Below are 8651 nucleotides of genomic sequence, written 5' to 3' on the forward strand. Positions count from 1 at the left end.
TTTCTGATATTTTGCTGCCTATGGCTTCTTCTAAGATGTTTATGGTTTCCCATCTTACATTTAAGTCCTTTATCCATTTTGAGTTTATTTCTGTGTATGGTGTAAGTTGGTGGTCTAGTTTCATTTTTTTGCATGTATCTTTCCAATTTTCCCAGCACCATTTATTGAAGAGACTGTCTTGACTCCATTGTATGCTCTTGCCTCCTTTGTCAAATATTAATTGAGCATAGTGACATTGGTCGACTTCTGGGTTCTCTGTTTGGTTCCATTGGTCTATATGTCTATTCTTGTGCCAGTACCAGGCAGTTTTGAGAACAGTGGCTTTGTAATAGAGCTTGTTATATTGTGATCCCTCCAACTTTGTTCTTCTTTCTCAAGATTGCTGTGGCTATTCAGGGTTTTGTTTTGCTTTTTAATTCCCTATGAATTTTTGAAGGGTTTTCTCTAGGTCTGTGAAATTGGTATTGTAATGGGATTTTAATGGGATTGTATTAAATCTATAGATTGCTTTGGGCAGTATGGACATTTTAATGAAGTTGATTCTTCCAACCCATGAACACAGTATGTTCTTCCATTTGTTTATGTCTTCCTCTATCTCTGTTTTCAATGTCATGTAGTTTTATGAGTAAAGGTCTTTTATCTCCTTAGTTAAGTTTATTCTTAGGTATCTTAATTTTTTTGGTGCGATGGTAAATGGGAATGTTTGCCTGTTTGTTTGTTTATTTGTTTCTCTTTTTGTGAAATCATTATTAGTGTATAAGAAAAGCCATAGATTTCTGGGTGTTAATTTTGTATCCTGCTACATAGCCAAATTCATTTATTAAGTATAGCAGTTTTTTAATGGAGTCTTTAGGGTTTTCTCTATACAATACGATGTCATCTGCAAATAATGACAGTTTTACTTCTTCTTTTCCAATTTGGATGCCTTTTATTTCTTCTTCTTGTTTTATTGCTATGGCTATCACTTCCAGTACTATGTCAAACAGGAAAGGTGAGAGTGGGCATCCTTGTCTTGTTCTTGTTCTTAGGAGAAATAGTTTAGTTTTTGCCCATTGAGTATGATGTTGGCTGTAGGTTTGTCATATAAGGCTTTTATTATGTTGAGGTATGATCCCTCTATTCCCACTTTGCTGAGAGTTTTTATCAGGAAAGGGTGTTGGTTTTTGTCAAATACTTTTTCTTCATCTTTTGATATGATTATGTTATTTTTGTCTCTCAATTTTTGTATGTGAATGTACCACATTTATTGATTTGTGGATATTGTACCATCCTTGCATCCCCGGAATAAATACCACTTGGTCATGTGTATGATCTTTCTAATGTAATACTGGATCTGATTTGCTAGGATTTTGTTGAGGATTTTAGCATGTATGTTCATCAGAGATATTGGCCTGTAATCCTACTTCTTTGTAGTGTCTTTATCTGGTTTTGGTTTTAGGGTGATGCTGGCTTCATAGAAAGTGCTTAGAAGTGTTCCTTCCTCTTGAATTTCTTGGAATATTCTGAGGAGGATAGGTTTTAGTTCTTCTTCGAAAGTTTGGTAAAACTCTCCTTTAAAGCCGTCTGGCCCAGTGCTTTGTTTGCTGGAAGTTTTTTCATTACTGCTTCAATTTCCTTCATAGCTAATGGCCTACTCAGATATTTTAGTTCTTTCAGATTAAGTTTGCAGGTTCTTTTAGGTTGACTAGATTTTTTGGAATAGAGTTGTTTGTTCATAGTAATTAGTTTTTATAATCCTTTGTATTTCTGTGGGGCCTGTTGTTGTTTCACCTCTTTCATTTCTGATTTTGTTTATTTGGGTCCTTTTTGCTTCTTGTTGACCCTGGCAGGAGGTTCATCAATCTTGTTTATCCTTTCAAAGAACCAGCTCTTGCTTTCATTGATCTTTTGTATTTTTTTGTTTGTTTACTTGTTTTTGTCTCTGTGTCATTTATTTCTGCTATGATCTTTATTATTTCCTTCCTTCTGCTCACTCTGGGTTTTTCTTGTTGCTCTCTTTCTAGTTCTTTAAGTTGTAGAGTTAGATAATTTATTACCAGGTTTTTTTTATTTGTTTGTTTTTTGAGGTAGGCCTGTAATGATATGAATTTCTCTCTCAGGATTGCTTTCACTATGCCCCATAGATTTTGGATTCTTGTGTTTTTATTGTCATTTGTTTCCAGGATGTTTTTTTTATTTCTTCTTTGATCTCTTTGGTAGTCCAATCATTGTTTAATAACATGCTATTTAGCCTCCAAGTGTTTGAACTTTTTTATTGTTTTTGCTATTGATCTTTCCCTTGATTTCTTTCAAAGTTTTTTAAATGTATTTGGGTGCTCCTATTTTGGGTACATATATGTTTACCAGAGTTATATCCTCTTGTTGAATTGATCCTTTTACTATTATGATGTGGCCTTCCTTATCTGTTCTTATGGCCTTCACTTTGAGCTCAGTTTTGTCAGATATAACTGTTGCTATCCCAGCTTTTTTTCATTTCCATTTGCCTGAAAAATTTTTTCCCATCCCTCCACTTTAATTCTGTGTGAGTCCTTTGTTCTGAGGTGGGTCTCTTATAGACAGTATATATCTGGGTCATGTTTTCTTATCCATTCAGCACTCCATGTCTTTTGATTGGAGCATTTAGTCCATTTACATTTAAGGATATTATTGATAGATACTTGTTTGTAGCCATTTTTATTCCTTGTGCCTGTGTTCCTTCTTCCCTTTCTATTTCTTCTTTTTACAACAGTCTCTTTATCATTTCTTCCATTGCCAACTTGGTAGTGATAAGCTCCCTTAACCCTTTTTCATCTCCAAAGCTCCCGATTTCCCCTTCAATTTTGAATGATATCCTTGCTGGATAGAGTATTCTTTGGTCCAGTCCCTTGCTTTGCCTCACTTTGTACACTTTATTTCATTCCCTTCTGGCCTGATGTGTTTCTGTTGAGAAATCATTTGATAATCTAATGGGAGATCCTTTGTAGGTAATTCTCGGTCTCTCTCTTGCAGCTTTTAAGAGTCTCTTTTTGTGTTAATGTTTGTGATTGTAATCACAACTTATCTTGGTGTGGGTCTTTGGGGGTTCATCTTGTTTGGGACTCTCTGTGCTTGTGTGACTTTTTTCTTCTCCAAATCAGGTAAGTTTCTTCATTATTTCTTTAAATAGGTTTTCTAATCCTTAGTCCTCTTATTATCCTACTGGCACCCCTATTATATATATGTTACTTCATTTCATGTTGTCCCAAAGCTCCCTTAGGCTCTCCTCCTGCTTTCTAATGTTTTTCTTTAATTGCTTCTAGAAAAAAGTGATTGTACTTCATACGATATGTATAGTATAATATGTACATGTTGCTACTCTATATCAAGATATGTCTTATAACATTTTTATGCATTTGTCATTCATTGTGAATATATGCCTGTCAATAATTGCACTTATATAAATAATTTTCATATATTTTGTTTATTCATCTGACTAAAATTTGAATCATTTTAACTCCAAATTAAACGGTACTATTTTTAACATAAGAAAAAAATGGGAATATATAAAGCATAGCAGATTAACAAATTAGCTACATTTTTTATGAATTTCTCTTTGAGATATATCGGTCTCAAGAGTCCTGAGAAATAAAGTAAATGCAATGAAATGATTGCAAAACAATTTAATTTGACATTTTTTTCTCTCTGGGTGAGTCATTTGTCTTTAAGATAGGAATAGTGCCATGACTCATATATTATTCGTTGATATAGCTTTTATGAACTGGAGACAATTAAGACTTCTATATAAAGACTGCAGAATACCCTCAGACCAGTTTCCAAGTGGAAACACAAGTTGGGATAACGTTGCATATTTTTAAGAAATTGAGATATTTTCTTTTCTTCCAATAACTAGAAAAGTTCTATTCATCCTTCAAGACACTGCTTACATGGTATCCTCTGTGCATCAATCCTGCACATCAACACATTGCTCTTTCCCATCCTACCTTGAACAGTTGATCAACCATCACTACTGTTGCATGCCTAATGACCCGTGTTCTTTATTTTAAAGTGTTGTTATTAATTGTATGCATCCATTTCTCTTTATAAAAATGTATTCAGTGAATGGTATTGGCCTCCATAGACAAATTTGGGAGGGGAGGGTTCAAAAAGATCTACCTTATTCTGCAATAGTCTCTCTCATTTCTTCAGATTACCACTTGTTTGATATTCCACAATTACTAAAAATAATTAACATAAATATCTTCAAAATTGAATTTAAATTATGCAAAAATATTTTAAATTATAATGCAATACAAATTACAAAATGATGTCAAAATATTTCATAAGAACTATTGTGGGCAAAGAGAAGATTGGTGTGGGCGGTGGGGAGGAGAGACCCGGAGAGAATGTAGCACCTGTGGTTGATGGGAAGAAACTTGTACTGAGAAGGCCCCTCAGAAGAGGAGACAGACCAGTAAAGCATTAAGGTGAGAAAGAAAGAAGGGCTGACTGAGCACCTGCTATGTGTGAGGGCTACATCTTCATAAACTGTATTGCACAGATGATGAAACTGAGGCAAGAAATGTCAGAAATATACTATAATTCATCCAGGTACTTAGATATTAATACATACCAGTATCTGTAAACTTATCTCCAAAGCACCTTTTTTCCACATTTGCCTTGATTTATTCACAAGGGATATCTGGATAAGAAAATAATTCACAGCTAGAACACATATATTTAAAATGTATGATTTAGAAGACTGTTATTTGAATCATTTGTTGTTTTTTCAAAGTACCTCAAAAGATGCTATGGTCCTTTTTAAGAAGTAGCCCTTTGTTTAAAAAAAAAAAGTACTATTAAATATACAGTAGTTACAAATTCAGGATGAAGCTGGGAATAGATTTTGCACATAAAAATTATGTTTATTATTTACAGAAATCAAGTGCGGAAAGTCATCAGCACACTAAAAAGCTTAATCAGGGAGAAAAAATAACTAGGTCAATGCTACAAACTTTCAGATATTTTTATGCCATCCACACATACCCCATCCCATAAGGACCAGCTGCTTTAAGAAACCATTATCGCTGGTAGCTCTGTAACTTAGTGTTTTATAGAACAGAGAAGTTTAAGAACCACTGCCATAAAATATATATTATAGAACTCCTACCTATGATTTAACTGTGTTTATTTCAAAGTAATCACATTTAACAGCCTGTTACACATTTGGTTGGATACTTTCAATGGTAGTAAATCTTCCAATGAAAGCTAATTTACGCTTCAGAAAGAGAGAATGATCATTCAGGACCATAATTTCATTTGTCTCAAGAAGCATGTCCACACTGTTGATTTGTTCTTGAGGCTGGATAACTAACAGAAGGTAATTCCCAGAAGTAAGTCCAGCCATGGACTGAGTAATGGACAGGTCTTGGAACTTCAGCTTCCTTATTTTTCTAAATGGATTTGATTCTGTTTTTAATATATTTTTATTCATTTCAGAGAGGAAGAGAGAGGGAGCGAGAGATACAAACATCAATGATGAAAGTGACCGGTTGGTCATCTGCTTCCTACACACCCCCTACTAGGAATCAAGCCCGCAACACAGGCAAGTGCCCTTGACTGGAATCGAACCTGGGACCTTTCAGTCCACAGGCTGACGCTCTATTCACTGAGCCAAACTAGCTAGGGCCAGCCTCCTTATTTTTGAAACAAGAATATAAAGGCAAAGAACTTGTATGCATATACGCATAACCCACCGACATGGATAGTAGGGTTGTGAAGGCCTAGGGAGGGGTGCGGGGGTGGGCTAGAAGGGGTCAATGGGGGAAAGGGGGATATATATATATAATATTTTCAACAATAAAGCTTTGAAAATAAAAAAGTAAGTACTAAATAATAATAATGCCTACCACAAATAGTAGGCTTGTACAGATTAAACAAATTAAACAAGATACTTAATGTGAAATAACAGGCAGTACTTCAGGAACTAAGGAACTGCTCAATCATAGATGGGTTTAAAGTGAACGTTTGACACAATTTAAGGGTGTAGTCTACATAGAAAAACAAAGAACAACAGGAGATCTGAGGAAAAGCCAAACTATTTATTTTAAGGCAATCTTGATGAATTTAATCAGCTTAATACATAAATGGTGAATGAGTCATAGCCCATTACTGATGAAGAAACACACAAAATAATAATGGCTCAGAAACTTAAGATGTTACAAGATGTAAAAATGTTATAGACAATTTTCAAAGAATAATTTCTGTCGTAACTGTTTATTTTTTAAATTTTGCTTAGTTGTATTTCATGTAATATCTCTTGCATCCCCAACTATATTTGTTGTTATCCCAAGCCATCAGACTTGGAACCTCAAGAATTTCTGATTTATATATTTCTCCATCACCTACCTCCACAACCAATTCATTTCACCTTGATGTGTCTGAATTACCTCCAGTCTGTCCTGTTTCCTTCGTCACCCGCCCAGTGTAGGCTCTCATTGCTATCACTCGTATTACTGTAAGTTCTCCTGAGAGTTTGCCATTTACTATTTCACAATTGTCCATCTTGCATCAGAGTGTCACATTAATCTTCAAACAGTGCAACAACAATCATGTCACTCCCTTGCTCAATGTCCTTCAATGTCTTCCAGTTTCCAAATAAATCAATTTCCAATTTTTTGCTATGGCATACAAGGCTCTCCAAAGTGCTGCTCCAGTATGTCTTTCTGGCTTTATCTCCCCAAATATTGTATATGTGGTTCTATGCTATGACTTTCAATCTACGTTTTCATTTAATTCTTATAGTAGCCCAGTGATCAGGTATTCGCATTTCCAAATTATAGAAGAGTAAAATAATATTTATTTATGTTAAGTTAATATTATTTATAATTATATGTTAAGTTTATATTTTCATATATCTTTATATTTTTAATTAACATTATTTACCAAATCCCACATAGAAAACCATTACTATGATTTAGATAGAATTTCTAACACCAAAGTCCTTGGAATTTTCAATGAGTACCTAATTTTATCAAGGCAAGGTATCTTCACTAGATTCTAAGACTTGGCTTCCAATTTTTATTGGCTGATAAACAAGGAATCCTCTTCTACAATTGTTATTTATATTTAGGGCCATATGGTTTTTGTTCTTTGGTTTACAGATAACAGACATTGGCAAGGGCTAACCTAGGCAAAACAGATTTATTGGAAGTCACCCAGAATCAAAAACTCTGTCTTCAAGCATTATAACGACAAAAACTGGAGCAGTTCTAAGGAATCTTAGCAAGTTCTATCATATGATGACTCAGTTTCAATCACCTCTGTCTTTGTGCAAACTTTCAAAAATCTGAAAGGTAGACTCTAATTGTCCCAGGTTGGGTCATAACACTGAATGTTGAACCACTCACTCATATCCAAAGAACGAAAGTTTGAACATAGCTATAGCCTGTTTTACCAGGTAGTTGCCCAAATTTGTGTCTAATACATATGTCGGTTCTGCAAAGAGGTAATGCAGTCAACCCCATTAATCTGTTTGCATCTATGGATTATAAACTTTTAAAGAAATTTTGTATAGGAAAATCTGCAGGATGTTAACATATGTTTCTTATTCAAAATGCTATAACTATATTTTTAAAAATTATAAGACCAAGTTCATTCCTACAAAGGCCAAATTAAAAAAAATAACATTGAAATAATTGAAGAAAATTTAGTTCATTCATTATTCATTGAAAAATATTTAAATATTTATTAGGTACCTAATGTTTGTCTTGTGAATATATATAGTCATCTCCATGGGTGTGGGAAATATTAATATTATACAGACAGTGAGCTGCACTTAGCACCAGACTAAATTTTTAAAGGGAAACCAAGTCCAGCTGATACTGGAGTCCTTCCTGTAACAGCCATACAAACACTCCATTCTGAGTGAGTGTGTGTGTGTGTGTGTGTGTGTGCGCGCGTGTGTGTGCGTGTGTGAATTTGCAGTGGAATACATATGCCAGACTAGCATGAGAATGATCCAATAAGGACAAATCCAGAGTTAAAGATAGTGTAGCTCAGCAGCATTAGAGAGGGAGGTGGTTGGGATCACTTGATTATGTGGTTCAAAAAGATGTAAAATTTTAAAAACCTTCTGGAGCTTCAAGTATCTATCAGCCCCGCCATCTGTAGCATGCCAGAATCCCTTAAGGAAAAGGATCAAGCATGTTAGACTTTGGGGCCTAAGAATTACAGTCAAGAACTATGTCTGAGTTCCCCAAAAGTTGGCACCAATCAACCCACAAGGAGGCTTGAATCCAGTCCAAAGAAAAATCCTCCAGAGAACCTCAGAAATATTTGGGGGAGAGGACCCACTAGGTAAAACTAGAACTTTGCTAATAAACAGGTAATAACTCAAAGCTGTTGGGATTTGGCATGGTAAGGTACATGTGACCACATCTGCAACCAATGCTAGTAAAGCTTGAGGCATACCCCTAGATAGTATAGACCCCAGCTAACTCCACCGCTTCTATCTTCTCTGCTCATTGAAGAAAAGTTATTAATTTGGAAGGACCTCTGGAAATTTGGAAACAGCCTAAGTGCCCATCAGCAGATGCGTGGATTAAAGAACAGTGGATTAAAGTACACAATGGAATACCATGCTGCTGTAAAAAGGAAGGAACTCCTACCATTTGCAACAGCATGGATGGAACTGG

The sequence above is a fragment of the Myotis davidii genome, unplaced genomic scaffold, assembly GCF_000327345.1.
Source record: "Myotis davidii unplaced genomic scaffold, ASM32734v1 scaffold455, whole genome shotgun sequence".
In the NCBI taxonomy this organism is placed as follows: domain Eukaryota; kingdom Metazoa; phylum Chordata; class Mammalia; order Chiroptera; family Vespertilionidae; genus Myotis; species Myotis davidii.